Consider the following 16,835-nt stretch of genomic DNA (forward strand, 5'->3'; position numbering starts at 1 on the left):
GGCATTTAAAACCTTAATAAATTTACGTAAATTACAAAAATGCCACAAAAAATATGAATGTTGAAACCTTACCAGTAAACATTAAAATATGTAGGTAAAAATGATGTAAGCTTTGCTGTTAAAATACTGATTCTGCACTAGTTCACATGAACCAAATAGTTTTACTGTTGTGAAATGCATACACATACTACGGGGATTCTCAATTTACGGACACAAGGAATCCCCATACTCGTTGTTGTCACCAGTGTTACCAAAAGAACTGAGATTCAAAAAGGACTTCAAATGTATTTGCGATTATACAGTCGAATATACATTTTTACCAAGTTTTTAAAATCCGTTAAACCGTGTAAAACCGAAATCGTGTAAAACGAGTACCGTGTAAATATAGGGATAGGTGTAATCTTATAACTGTCGGATGAGTCATCGCACTACGTTGATAAAATGACCGCCGAATGACAAAAGGGAAATCTTTCATTAGCAAAACAAACAAAACAACCCCCTCAAAACAAAGGGAGGGAGAGAGGGTGAAAGAAATAGAGCTTGAAAAATCGTAGCATCACCTGACGCTGGATTACAAAATCCACTGCTGTGGTGTTTTGACATTATGTAATATTTACACTGCAAATAAAATTTAATATTTCTGTTTCAGACGGACGAATTATAGTTAAAAATCCATCTAAGAATTCGATCTGAAAATCCTACTAGCTACAGTTAAACACAGAAGTGAAAACATAATAATCTGGGCTATTTTACTGCCTCTCGCATGGGAAGTGAATTTTTGCAGAAAAATTGTGGAAATGCATGAAAATGCAAAATATTATACACGAAGACTTTAAAACATTGAACGCATTTAATTTCATTAGAACAGTGATCCTAAACACACAGTTTTAAATGTAGAGTTGTGACTATTATGATTCCCTTAGCCTTGAAAACGTTTCTAATTTTTTTGAAATTTAATCCTATCAAATTTCGCCTTGCAGAACGAAATGCAGGTGTCAGCAAAGAAATATGATATATCTTTATAAAAGCCCGAGAAATTAATTTTGACGAAGGAATAAAACAAAATCGTAAAACCCTTCTTAAAAAAAATACGTTGATTTCATTCCAAAGCACAATTTTATCTAAAGAATATCAAGTGTTTCGTTATTTGCATAATTTTATTAAACATTAATTGTGGTTCATAAGAGTCCGAATACTATAATGAGTACGTTTACAGCAACGTTTGAATAATTATGTTTTTAAATTTATTATTAAAACTATTTTGAGTATTTTTCGATAAGATATGAATTCGAAGAAAGTGGAGAAATCTGAGTACCTTTAGGTCAGTTGTATGATAACCACAAGCGGTTATTGAAATCAATATATTAAGGATCGTTATTATGATAGAACTTGGTCAACCAACAGCCGAGCGGCGGTAAAGTCGCTGAACACTGCTAGTTCGATCCGGGGCTCAAATCACAGGCTGGCTGCAGGAGTGTTTTTGTGGTTTTCGCCATGCACAACATGTATACAAGGAGGTTTTCCTTAGAAAGTCCTCCGAGAAGACAGCCCAGTCTTCTCCATTCTTAATCCTCTATCCGGAAAGACAGCTCAGCCTCCACCTTGGTGCTTAACAGCAAGCAATGCATTCTGGACAGTTCGATACAACTCCGATTGTTTTAATATATCAAAGATAGTTGAATAAAGTTTTGCATCAAGGATTTTCCTGAATACTTTGAAGTATTTTTCGTCTTTAAAATTGTGAATAGTTAAATTTCGAACAGAACTTGTCATTAATTTGTAATATCTTGCCATATTCACTTGCCATATTCATATATATGGAACTGTTACTATATTTTGCTAATTAAGTAATAATTTCCAAATGCAGATGATAAATATTGCGATACGTTTTTGGTTTAAGAAAAAAACACTACAAGAAAATCGTCTTTCCAAGCATCTCAAATTTTCTATTGCCTAAATTATTATATGAGTTACTTATTAAAATTTTAGATTAGATTATTTCATCACAAAGAATATTTTTATGCTATTTATTTTAAGCAAGCAAGTCTTCAAATAGAAAAATTAATATATTAGGAAAAAAATTGAAATCTTTGTTTCAATATTTAATATAAAATCTATAAAAAATGTGAGCCACTGTATACTAATAACGTTTACAATACTATAGTAATTAATTAAAGACGTTCCTAAAGCTAACATAATACCTTTCTGTTACTTCCAATTTCTCAGAAAAGTTTTAATTTTTGGAAGCATCCAAAAATTGCTTTCAAAAAAATAAAGTTTATGAATGTTTTGCAAAAATTGTGACCATTAAACACATACATAACAACTAATATTACGTCAAAAATGCAGACTGCAATGGTGAAATACTTCTTCCTCTGTTTAATACTAAACAAAGTTAATATATTATTTGTTTATTATAATGCATTTAATTTATAATGTCAATAAATTCATTGTCCGCATTAAACTCGTGAACAGCTTAATGAAATTTAAAAAAAAAAAAATTATTGCAATATAGAAAAACAATGCTTAGTGAAAATTCTAAAAATTATTTCATTATACAAACGATTAACAATGTCAAATGAAATAAATATAGAAATAAAATGTAGCGATGTAATCGTAGCAGTGAAATGTGCTAAAGCGCCATCTAGTGATAAAAACGGAAAGGAGAAAATGGAAGTTTCAAAAAGTCTTCGTTGAATAGCAGTGTAATAATACTAAGTAGTTTAGGGGCGGATTAAAATCAATGAACGACATTTTTAAATACCAGATTATCGCACATATAAAAATTGAGTTATAAATGAGCAATCTTCATATTTTTTAAAATATAATTTTATTTTTTCATTTGTAGAGGTTAAACCATTATGAGGTAAAATACTTCAGAACTGCAAGAATTTACGCCTTAAAAATACTTTTGAACGTGGAGAAAGAATCTGTAAATCTTCTTTTTTAACCCAAATAGCGTTAGCAGAGAAGAGCTATTCATTTCGTTTTGGCAATTTGCGTAAATGGTGAATCACTTTTTAAATTGTTGTTACCAAATATTAAAGCCCTGTATTATATTTAAAGAAATTAAAAAGTGAAGAATCTGCATTAATGTATGTATGTTTCTCGCACTGTGATAAAACAACAGCACCTAGAGCCATCAAATTTTGAATAACGTACGTCTCCACCCGAATACGGGCATCTGGAAGTACAAATTTGGAAACAGTTTTATCTCTAGCTTACGAAACTATGTGTCGGAAATTCTAAAGTTATGCCCCTTTAAAAATTTTATGATGTTACTGTTGAATTGAATTTTATGCTTTAAGTGCAAAGAAAATGATATTTAATAAATAAAGATAACAAACAAAACGTTTAAAAAAAAGTACCTTTCAGCGTAATATAAAATCACAAAGCTTTCAGATTATTTTAGCCCACAAGGCTACTAATTTCGTTTTGGCATTTTGTAGCTTTTCAATATAAATGGTATTTCACTTTTCAGATTGTTGCCAATATAGTATTGCCTTGTATTATGTTATTATGCCTTATTGTACGCAATATAGTATTGCCTTGTATTATATTTGAAGAATTAAATAATGAAGAATTTGCATAAATGCATGTATGTTTCTCGCATTGGGATAAAACAAAGGTACCTAGAGCCATCCAATTTTGAATGACATACGTCTCCACACGAATATGGGTATCTGGAAGCCCAAATTTGGAATTTGTTTTATTATCTATTTCATATTTTGTAAAGCATTTATGAGTTTTTTTTCTCAACTGTTTCAAAGTGAGCAATGGCAACACTGTACGAAAAAAAGAAACATTTTTTATGCCCAACGCGCGAGATTTGTATTAGACATTTCTAAAGATATTCTCTTTTTAAATTTTTTTGTACATTGTTGTTGAATTGAATTTTATGGCTTAAGTGCGAAGAACATGATACGTAATAAATAAAGATAACACACAAAAATGTTAAAAAAAGCCCCTTCGAGCGTAATTTAAAATTTGAAAACTTTCAGATTTTTTTATTTATTATTATTATTTGGTAGCAACAGTGCTGAAAACTGAAGAAGAAAATTTCTATGCAGCTGGGACAGCGTGAAAGGCCAAAACAGTCTATTCACATTTGCTGATGAGAACTTAAATTATACCATTATTAAAGAATTTAAATCAGATCTTAAGAGTATTAGAAGAAATATTTTCTTCTAAATATGAAGACTTGTATTTGTGAACTAGTTTTGAATTTTTGATACTAAAAAACTAGATAATGAATAATCCCTCATATTACTGAAAATCTTACATTCGAAGTAAAAATTGAACGGGTACGATGGTTCTTAATATGCGAATTAAATATATTTTATATAAATTCTCATATTTAAAACTATTGTATCAGTTTTAAACATGAGAATTAAATATATAATTTTATTTATAGTCAAAAAAATTTCATAGTAATTCAAAATGTCGAAATAAAAAAAAGGCATCTGTTATCCTATGAGAGAAACTAGGAAGTTTTAAAACGATGTAAAAAGGAAAATTTCAATAAGCATCTTTTCTTTTGTTTAATTTTAAAACATCATGTATCTGCCAATCGATATTAATATAATCAGTAATATCCGAACCGAAAGTAATATAATTAATTTTTTATTCAGGCACTAATAACTTCAAATGTTTGCTAAATTTATTCAAGTTACACAACCTAGGTTTGTTTATTGTGTTGAGTTATCGTCTGGTATTTATTTCTTTTCTTTATAAATATTTCAGAACAAAAAATGAGCTTTCTTGCTACTGAAGAAAAATAACTTCTGTGATAACGTTATTGGTAATGAAGCATTTTAATTTTCTAAATGTAACTAAATATTTAATACTGATTGAAAGGAAAGACTGAATTCAATCTCCTTAAAACATCTTTTAGTTAATGAGGCTTCCACTTCAATTAAGAATCCCTTGTGTCCCCTCTTTCCCAAACATTTGTCCCACTTAGGAAAATGTTTATGTTATAAGAAATAAATTTTGAGTAAACAAAGAGATTATTTTCATGTCATCTATTTAAAAATTGCTATCTCAAAAGGAAATCAAGTTGTTTGTATCCGTAGCCTACATCAAACTACACATCAGAGTTTCCACGTGTAATTTTCAAATTAGTTCTATGTCTAGCTTCCGTAGAATATTTTTCAAGTTTTCGTAAAATGAACATAAAAAACATTTACAAAGTCTGGAATAATTAAAAATTCCTTTTTAATTATATAAGTTTCAGTATGAAAGCAGAGTGTTATTTTTTCTTTCTTAGTATTACTTTTGACATTCCATCATATAATGAACGCTCTGAAAGTTGCGTTTGGAATTTGTTTTTTTCCGCATTTCCTTCGGAAGTCGGTAGACCTTACTCTAGATCTCTATAGATCGTGTACTAGGACATTTCGATTTTACTTCCTTGTACAAAATACAGGAAGTACTGTAATCTCTAAAATTTTCGAGTATCACATTTCAAGGCAAATAGCCATTTTGACTGTTCTGGAATCCATTTAAATAATTTGTTGCGATATATAAAGACAGAATAAAGGATACTTTTCTCCAAAACTAACTGTATAATTCAGCTAAAATGGATTCAGAAGAGATTTTTTCGTGACATATGTACGTATGGATGTACCTCGCATAACTTAAAAACGAGTAGCTGCGAAACGTTGAAAATTGAAATTTATCTGTTTGCATTTGAAACTTTTAATAGAATAAAGAATTAAACCAACTGCTGCACCAACGTCAGTGCCTTTTTCCCCAGTGTGACCAAAAGTTAACTTTGTTCAATAACGTAGCTGAATTTTGTGCATCGAAAATTTGGATTTTCTGCCCGTTAGAAGAATTACTTGTCTCGGCTTAGAAACTCTAATTTTAATTCCAAAAAAATATTTTTCTTTAACTGTACTTGGTATTTTAGGTTTTCCTGTATTTTACAATTGTTAACGAAGATGTTTTGAGTTTTTATGTATTTTTGTCTTGCCGCAAAGTGAGAACAGAATTGATTGAATAAGAAATATATATGAAATTCGAGGAAATAATTTTAAATGAAGTGTATTAAAAATATGTAGAATTTAATAAGCCAATACACATATATACATTGTATGCAAGGAACTCATGTAGTGGCCACATCAGGTAATTTTTTCAGCAGCTTTTTACAGCAAATCATCTTTACATTTTGCATGTGTTAGCACTTATGGCGACGTGGTTGCCAATGAAATGATTTCAATTAAGACCTATTTTGTTCATCTCAACTACTGCATAAGCTACAAATAAAAGTTAAAGCGTCGCTTAATATCTACCCCTTTCATGCAAAAAATTGAAATTAATTGGGTTACCGTCGTCATTTCCGATAATATTTTTTTCCGATAATTAAACTGGTTCTTGTAAAATACAAGATCAATTGTACATCAAAGCATTCTCGATCCGCCAATCAATGTAAAAATAACAAAAATGGCTCATTTTTATATTCAGCATATTCGATGATATTATTATTTGAATGCATTTTGCGCAAATATATATATATATATATACATGAATTTCAAAATTTCCATTTTAAACTATGTAAAGAATTTTGTAACAGTAATTTCTTCCTTGTACAAAGTAATAGAAATATTGTAATTCTGAAAAATTTTGGATATCATATATTCAACGAAAATATCCATTTCAAAGGCTATCGTAATTATTTGAAAGATGTTTTTGCGTTACATCTGGACCTCCGGGCAGAGTAAAGAACTGTTTTTTGCCAAAAAGCATTGTAAATTGGATTTAAAATAGATTCAGAAGAGATTTCGTGACGTTTGTCCTGATGTCGTATGTATGTATCTCGCATAGCTCAAGAACGAATAGCCGTAGAACACTGAAATTTTATATATTGGACTGCTATAGCATGTACTTGTGCAGTTCCCCTTTTCTTTGCAATCGACTGCACCAATTGTATATAAGTATAATTGCATATACTTATATGCTGTCCTCCAAAAGTTAAGGAACAACATAGTTTCCAAAGCTCAACATTACAAAAATGTCAGTAACATTTATATTAGTCATTTATATGCGTGATAATAACGACGTTTAAGAAAATATATGCAAAAGCAATGGGGTAGTGTGGTTAGAGACTCTGACTACCGTACCAAAGGATCCGAGCTCGAAACCTAGATATAATATATGGTGTCTTTGCGACATGAAGGCACTCTAAATATATGGCGAGATGGAAGTCCGGGGGGTTTAGTGGTAGGGAAAGAGGAATGGGAGACCCTCGAATCCATCCTTGGAGGTGCTGTCTCAGTATTGCGGTGGAACTGGGAAAATTCGTACTGTTATCACCTATATGGTGTGAAAAGCTCTTGCCAATGACAGAAATATTCTTGCTTTTCTTACCGCAATGAACTTTGTTGAGTTGGTTCTAATAATGAAGTCAGACAAGTGTGATTAGTCACAACAACACACTGTAATTATAAACGTATTTTGTCCATTTTTCAGAGGAAGAAAAAGACAAATGGATGAAGTTGAACATATCCGACGCATTATGCTTTTGAGTTTACCCGAGGATCAAATGCAGTTAAGAGAGACATATTTGAGACTACTGTCGCTGCAGAAAAGTGTGGCATAGAAATGGATCGCTAGCAAAAAAATCAGTTTCAAATTAATTTACCTTATGATTCCCTTCAGGAAGACGTCACATTTTGCGAGAAGCGTGCTGAAACTAGTAGCTTCACAAGAATCTCCATGGAATCACGCAAGGATTGGCACAATTAATGGAATGTGACGATTCATGTATAGTAGGCCGTTCACATTCTGTTAGAAATAACTAGTTAACAACATGCTACATATTTATCCGGCTACCCAATATATTAGTTTATAATAAATGAACTCTACTTAAATGAATGAAAATATGTATTTAACTTACTTTGAAACTTTTATGTCTTCATCAGGCTTTAAGATATCGAAAATGAAGTAAATTCTTTAAGTGATTTTGCACTGTTAATTGTCTCTAAAATATTTCGTTTCGTATTTAATAAGCATGAAACACATATGAGTATCTAATATTTAAAATTTTAAAATTATATATGAGATAATTTAGATGGCGCATATCGTTTCTAGAATTAAGTATCATGCAATGGATTTTGGAAGCTAGCAAATTTAGAAACAATATTTAATTTATTTTATCAATAACAATACTGTATTACGTACAACAAAATGTAATTTAACGGAATTTTATATGAGACTTTCTTGCAAAAGCAATAATGAAGGAGTATACTATTTCATGCATACCTTGTTTTGTAACTGCTCTTTCCGTTCTTTGTTTCAAATTTTTATTTGTTTTAATTTACACTGAAATGTTTTATATAAATAAATCATTGATTTTAAATATGTGTAGCATTTCGATAACTTTTTCTGTGCGTTCAAAATTAGTCGTTTCTAAGAACTGCACGTTGCAGGTAAAGTTATGATTTTTATTTTGCTTCGAGAACAGCTCTGCATATCTGTATTCTTAGTGTTCAAATCTGTTATGCAAATATACGCGTTGATTAAGTTCACCTGGCATGTACAGAGGAAGCGAAGGCGAGAGGAACAACACCGGATGTCATTTATTAAAGAAAATTAAATTTCAGTGACATGCGGCAATGATAAAATTTTAAATTAACATCCTGGAATTTGGAGAGAAATTAACAGATGTACTCTTGCTTCGTGGCAACTTCAAAGCTTTGAATACTTTTCACAGTAAATTCAGATTAGAATTAAGACATTATTATTAATTTTAATGTCTTAGAGAAATTGATTAACAAAAGTAGATATGTTTTACAACTTCAATTATGAGGACAAAGTAAATTCTAATTAAGTATGCATATGATTTCAAACTTCAAGAATAAATAAAGAATAAACGTGTAATTTAGGAAGTCTTGGTATGTTTACTCAGTCACGATGGAAACGAAAAGCTGGTAATTTATGCAAAATCTGAACCTCCATCAAATTTACAATGAAATAATACAAGCTTTTGAAATACGAAGGAATGAAAATAGATTAATTCTGATGTCATTCTAAACTGATAATTAAAACTTTGTGTAAAATGGAAAAAAATTAGGAATCGAAAAGGTATTCAAATTATGCCAATGAATGATCAATAAAAATCCATAAAGTTGCAGTATACTAATAGAACTTTGGGAGTAATATTGAGACATACAATATGGTCTAAAACCTACCTACTAAGATCAAAGTTACATTGTAGAGGACAAAGAAACATGGCCATTTCCAAGTAAGTCGACTGCAACGCACTGTTTTGGACAATAAATTGCGATATTCTTTTGTCCGAGGTGTCATTCAAGTGTTAGCACATAGCAGCTGTACCGTACACTATCTTGAGACGTACACTATCTTGCATAAACCAGGAATGAATTCATTTCATTCATTCATTCATTCATTCACAAACACCTGTCTGTTAATTGGGAAGGCACATTTCCCTTCACAAACAATGATCCCAGTGCCAACAGGACGTGTGAATGTCTAATGTGTCCTGTCCATCAGCAGTCGACAAGACACACTACACATTCACACATTCTCCTGTTCATCAGCAGTCTACAAGACACACTACACATTCACACATTCTCCTGTCCATCAGCAGTCGACAAGACACACTACACCTTCACACTTTCTTAGCTGGAAATTTCAGCAATTTTAATATAGAGATTTTATTACTGTACACCAGTTTTGCCGATTCACAAAACCATATCGCCAAAAAGGTGCTTCAGTCGATCCTTTTAGACTTTGATGAGTGTTGACTGCGCAAATTGCAGTTGCTGTCTTATGTGTCGTCTATAAATGACTATTTGGTCTGAACAATGTGGAGAAAGAAATGACTATGCAGATTTTGTTAAGCTTATTGCAAAGCTTTCATGGACTTTGAAATTTCTTTTAGTATCTCGATGTAGAGAGCATTCTTCTGTATAAGTTTTAACATCCATATTGAAACCTGCAGTCCTGAATTTGGTCACTAGCTTCGTTATTGTGTGTATGTCTGGGCCGACATGGCGCTAAACCAATTAACCATAATGGTAAAGGGGTGGTGCCCACGTCCTCCGTCACTAAATTAAACTAACTATAATGGTCTGACGGGAAAGCAAAGATAAGGACGCCATTTGAGGCGTGAATGAACGCTTATATCTTCGAAACTACAGATGTTACAATTAATCTAAATACATCATTAGACAGATGAAACAGCAAACATATAAAAAACAGCAAACATATAAAAAATTTTAATTCGACATAGGGTATATGCGTTGTAACGCAGCAGAAATAGTGAAATTTTGGTTAACCCCGTGCGTATGCGCCACCGCGTGTAAGAGCACGATCATGTGGTGGCCAGCCAGCGTGTTCGGATGTCTGAAGTATTTTATTTTATTTCGCCAAGCTAGTGGTTTTGCGATTTATAGAGATTTGATACTTGTAGCAGACTGACCATCAATGGAATTTACTATTAAGCAGCGTAAGAGAAGAACAGGCAATATTTGTATGGTTTATGTAACTGGTAATGGACAATCAAACTTATTCTAGCATTTGTAATACATCTATCCAAATATCAATTCAGAAGATTTGAAGATGTTCTTCTTAGTACATTCATGAAGTATTCTGAGACCATTTTTATGGATCGGCGAAGAGTTTATTGTAGATACAGATGGTTCCTATTATTATAATGGGAGAATTCACTGTAGATATGTCAAAAGAAATGAAAAGGCATTTGATTTTATGAATCCTCATTTTAATCTCGGTATGGTTGCAGGTAACTAACCAAGTACGCTTGGCAATTCATTTATAGATTTAACGTTTACTAGGAATATGACAGCGCACATCTTCAATTATTCATCTTATTTCTCATACCATTGGACAGTCTTACATGGGGTCATTTGAACGTACTCGTATAAACGTAATAAACAAGAAATAAAATTAAAAAGAAATCTAAAAGCTTTAAGGTTTTAGATACACATCCAAAAGAGCGTTTATCTAATGTTTTGGCGTCTATCTTTATTTATTAAATATCATCATATTCTTCGCACTTAAACCATAAAATTCAATTCAACAACAATATCGCCAGAGCATATCTTTAGAATTTCTGATACAAAGTCTTGCGCGTTGGAGATAAAAATATTTTTTTCCCGTACCGTATTGCCATTGCTCACTTTGATATCGTTGAGCTTGGTAATCAAAAATTGGTTAAAGTGTTACAAAATATGAAACCGATAATGAAACGAATTTCAAATTCCCAATTCGGCCTTCCAGATGCACATATTTAGTGGAAGAAAACATTATTCAAAATTTGATGACCATGGGTACCGTTGTTTTATCACAATGCGAGAAACATACATACATTTACGCAGATTCTTCATCATTTAATTTCTTTAAATATAACATAGGGCTCTAATATTTGGTGGCAACAATTTGAGAAGGGAATCGACATTTATGGTGAACCAACGCAAAATGCCAAAACGAAATCAATAGCCATTCTGAGCTAAAGCCATTTTGGCTATAAATACATGTGTGTGTAAAATTGTTTGTTTATTTTATTTGATCTATAACATCCTCACACGTCCGGCTCTTTAAACGTAAAGATAGAGTTTACTGGCAGTTTTATGCGAATAATTCTGGAAGATCATTTTCCCATTGCCTTTCATTTGTACTTCTACTAATAAGCCATAAAATATTGCTTCTTCAAATTAAATATGCGCAAGAACTTAAAATCAAATATTAAACTTCAGACTTATAAAACACTCGCAGTGAACTGTATTTGTTAATATATGTGATAATCACAAACCATCTTTCTAATGACAAATTATTGTTCAAAATTAATAATATGAAAAACTAGAGTAGAAGGTATTGTATGATTCACTAATAATCACTTCTTTCAAATAGTGACTGACTGTATTAAGATCGCTGTAGTTGTGATTACTAAACTAAGACATAACAGAATAATGTGATATCACACGAAGAAGCTACAATGAACTTGAACTTTAACTGTAAAAATGTTAGTAGGTTATGAATCTCAGAGGGCGTGGCAATTGATTTAGAGTTCTGTGTCTGAAGCACGTGAGTAAGGTTTCGTATAATGGTCCGATAACTATGATTTATACTCGTTTAAGAGGCTTTGATGCAATGATTTTAACTAACTTTACGCCAACTGAAAAGAATATATGTTTCAAGCTTAAATGAGCTTAAGATTCATTCAGACATGTTTCACATTTTGAAATATTAAAGTTTATACAGATCCGTTTCTTATCATCTGAGTACTAACCTTCACATGCAACTTTTATTTCAAGATGTTATTAATTTACAGTTAAAAATGTTTTGTACATGAAAGCATTTCGTTATAAAGTTTATCCTGAAATGGAAGTTGGACCGCAATATTTCCATGCTAAAAATACAGTAATAATTATTATAACAACTACGATCTGAAAATTATGGATTACAGTCTAACAGCTAGAAGAATTCATCATTAGAGTCCCAAAAATTAAAACACCATGAATGAATGAAAAATACAGAAATTTCAAGATAAAACTGAAATTATCATCTATACTTCGCATGCAGATTTTAATTTAACAGCTAAAACAATTCTAAGCTGAAAAATCGAGGAAGTTCTGATAATTTAATATTAATCACCGGGAAATTGAAAATATGCTACGTAAAATTACATATTTAGAATTTAAAGTTTGGAAACTAATGTAATAAAATAATATTTCACTATTCAAATTGTAGCTGTTTATTTTATTAATTCTATCCTTTACACGAGACTTCAGTAAATATTTCTCAAAAGCCCGGTAACAATACTTTCTATTTTTGGTGAAAACAACTAATTGAAGACAATAAAAACCTCAAAAATGGTTTTCGAATTTTAAAATGAGAAAGAATTAGACACGAGGTCTTCATTGTAATAGGTGATGTATCTAAAAAAGTAAATTTCTAAGAGATGCAAAATGTAGAAAAATATTTCAGAGCGAATTTTAGCAACATGTGAGAAATTTATATCTGCTTTTATTTTCAATCCAATTAAGAAAGTGTAATATTTGGTAAAATGTAATACTTGGTAAGAACCAAATATTACATTCTGAAGTACGCTTGATATTACTGTTTGGTATTGGATGTGCCTTAAATTAACAATGAGTAACTTATTACATCTACATCTGAGATATGAAATTATCGTTTCTAAGATATGGCTGGTTAACTGCTGAAGACATAGCACACAAAGTCTGTCTCCCTAAGGAAAAGATTGCTTTCGTAAAGGACCTTTTAAAAAACTAGCTCATATTTACACTACACATAAGGAAAGCCAAGAAAGCGTCCCGACGTCCACCTTGACACAGTGGATCGGCAGCAATGCATGAGGTGCTTTCTGCTCATGCGGCTAACGGTCCTGGACTCGCTCCTCACGCTGGCCAGACGTTGCGTCTGTACCTCTTATGTAACTGGCAAAAGTGGAAATTAGCTGCCTTTCATCTTCACAAAATACCCTTCATACGGTGGTGCGTTCAGGGGCCTACTGAAAGTACTGATACTTTCAAGTTTGATACGAACTATGTGCATTGTTACAGAACTCTTTAGATACTTCTGATTTTCGAGTGTCGAAATTTGTATGTGTAGCTTTTCTTGTTACTTGTTACAGCACCTGTCACTAGCGTACTATCGTTAAAAATGAGCGGAATTGTTTATGATCCGTAGGGGTTCCGTGTGAACGAAAGAACGTTGTTTAAAAAAAGATTTCTTATGCGTTATCGCCAAATAGCAAGAAGGCCGAAATTAGGGAATCTGAAAATATGGAAAAAATTTCGTTGTATGTGGTGACCAAACAGCTCTTGCTTTGAACAAAGTTCCCGTTATTAAGTACGTCGACATTTTACTGTCGAATTACCTTTAGATTAATAAAGCAATAAAACGTAAACAGTTTTTTTACGAGGTCTATTACTTCTTATCCTTCCAGCACGCGCACTTGGCAATTTCACATGAGCCCGCGCGCGTCGTATTTTTCACGACATCCGTTATTTTACTGTTTTGGGCACAAAAAACGACAGAAATGAGTGAATATTTATAATAAATTTGTTAAGAAATAAAATATTAATCTTATTATTGCAAAATACAAATGATATCACTTTCAAATACAAGTAAATTATTTTCAAGTTCTTATGTTAGTGAGATGGAAATGCAATGATGTATTTCATTATAGAAAATTTTAAATTTATTCTTCAATAATTATATTTTAAAATCAAAGATAATTTTAATATTCATCAAATGCAAGTATAGACAAATAAAAAAGGAAAACACACTCACCTTGGTAAGGAAAAAAGTAAGTTTAGCACTACTTACTTCTGAAAGAAAATTTACTTCTTACTGGTTACAAAAACGCACTTTAAACTAACTTTAATGTTTTTATTTATTTCTGAAAAATAGAAATAAAAAAAAATAAGGACTTGAAATCGCTATTGTTCTCCAAAGGTTTCCTTGTCTTTCTTTTCTTCATCAGATAATTCTTGAATAATGGGAGCAGAATCAACTGGTTGCACAGATTTTTTGTTATAAAAACTGATATAAAATTTACAGAGCCAAATGTATAAAAATTAAAATAATACAGGCAATTAATAACACAAAATTACAAAATATTTTAGAAAAAATATTTTCCGAATTTTCACCCACGACCATGCGCGAGTCGTAACTTTTACGAAAAAGCTGCCACGTAGCACAAAATCCCAGTAAAAAAAAGTCAAATGACTTCCTGTTCGCATATTCCATGATGTGAGGAAGGGTTGAAAGTAGGAATAGAAATGACCTTCAGACGTCTCAGCTTCGATATGCGGAAAATTTGCATTAAAAACAGAATTTGTCGTAAATTTTGCTCATACGCGCGTGCTGGAAGGTTAAAAGTCATTTTATCTGATGCGCTGGAATTCATGCATTCGTTAAATGAGATAAAAAATACGTTAAAATACGTTAGCCTCTCTAGTAAGAGAAAACGTGGTGTGTAATTTTAATAGTTGTGCTCTTGCAATTGGTGTGACATACTCTTTGACCAGTGTAAGACTATGCGACGCTTGGTTTGGTCTAAAGTAAATTCAAGTTAATAATTGTACAGGAGGAAAGTAGTGGAAATATGCTAAAAGAAGAGGAGAGAAGGAAAGGAAAGAGCAAAAACACAGAAGATCGTTATGAGTACGGGGCTGATGTTGGGAAGGAATTTCGAATAATGAGAAAAAAATGAAAAAAAGAAAATTGATGGTGAAGTAGAGACTAGAAAATGGGTACTGCTGATATGAACTAAGTTGTTAAGTAACAGTTTGACATTCAAGAACAGATAGATTTTTACGAGTTCCTTTTCCTACGGTGATAGGTGTTCCGATTTATTGCTATTTCCTGAACTTCCTGAGTGTCTTCTTGGCTTTTAGCATAGGATGATCGGCTACGACGATTTCGGTTTCTGACTACGACAATCGGGTGATATGTTTCTGTCTGTGACGTGTTGTGGTTGACGAAATGCCGTTTATATAACCTCTTAAATGATGATCAATCAAAATTTATTTTAGACTTACTTATTGAGCATTGAAAATAACGAATCATGAATGTCTCAGTTCCAGTCTTAGAAGAAAGACTTAAAGAATCCAGTTTTCATTTGAGTGAAACATTAGAACTTGTTATTCTCCATCCACGTAAATTTCAGATTTGTTTAAAATTTCTCGGAACTCCTGAAAACGGCTCAGGAGTTATGGGAATGTCTGGATGAGAATTTCCCGGGATTTTATTTATTATTTATGAGATGAATTTACCATCTTAGCATAACTGTGTATTTTCATGTTTGTAAATCTGAATATTTCTAAGTTAATATGTAATTTTGATATAATTACTTTTTAGTATTCCAGAAAGAAACATACACGTCGTAATCTTTTGTAATGAAAACGTGCATGATTTATGAATTTCTGGAAGATATTTCTAAGCCTCAGCTACAAACAGAATGAAAAGGTAATTTGCTTTCCCATCCTAACATAGCACTCTGGAGACTGAATTCGAATAGCCTTTCACTGTTACTAGCTAAAACGCCTTAATTTTAAATAGTAGTCTCTGACTTTAACAAGAACTAAATGATAAAAATTCATATAAATTTTTTGTACACTAAATAATACGATACACATTATGCTACCATTCCGGAATAAAATGTTAATACGAACTATTGTTTACTATTCATCATACTTTATAAAATTTAATTACATATAAAAAATTAATGCCGTATTTTCTCGCATACCTCTCTCCATGTTATATACATTCTATAACACATTAACTGAACAAGGAATATCATGCGAATAATTGAAATTCCGAAGTACGCGGGTACAGTAAGAGCATAACAGATGAAAAGTATTCATGGGTAAACTAAGTATTCATGAGTAACAATACTATTTACCTAAAAAACACCTACATTTCAATATGAATACATCGTAATATTAATCTATCTTACATATTTGCAATTCTATTGTATTGTATCTTAAGTCTCCCCACTGGTATTGCTGTCCGCTACTATACCCTAGGCCTCAAATCATTTAAACCTGCTGGAAATTCTTTCTGTGTCATCTGCTACAGCTTACAAGTCGTGGGCATCGTCCCCGTCACCGTTTAGTACATCTTCCCCACGTACAATAAGGAGATCATCATGAGTATTAGATACATCCGTTTTCTTGAAGCTCTTTTTTATTATTTCGTTAACCACAGTCCATGCACTCATATTCCACAAGTAAATATCTTAGACAAGAACAATCCCTACGTGGACTCAAACATTTTAAAATTTAGGGAAGCTTGCTTTAGCCTTGATCAAGAGGAAAATT

Source organism: Stegodyphus dumicola, chromosome 10 (assembly GCF_044657685.1).
Source record: "Stegodyphus dumicola isolate Sdum_Otavi_A_Nest chromosome 10, ASM4465768v1".
In the NCBI taxonomy this organism is placed as follows: Eukaryota; Metazoa; Arthropoda; class Arachnida; order Araneae; family Eresidae; genus Stegodyphus; species Stegodyphus dumicola.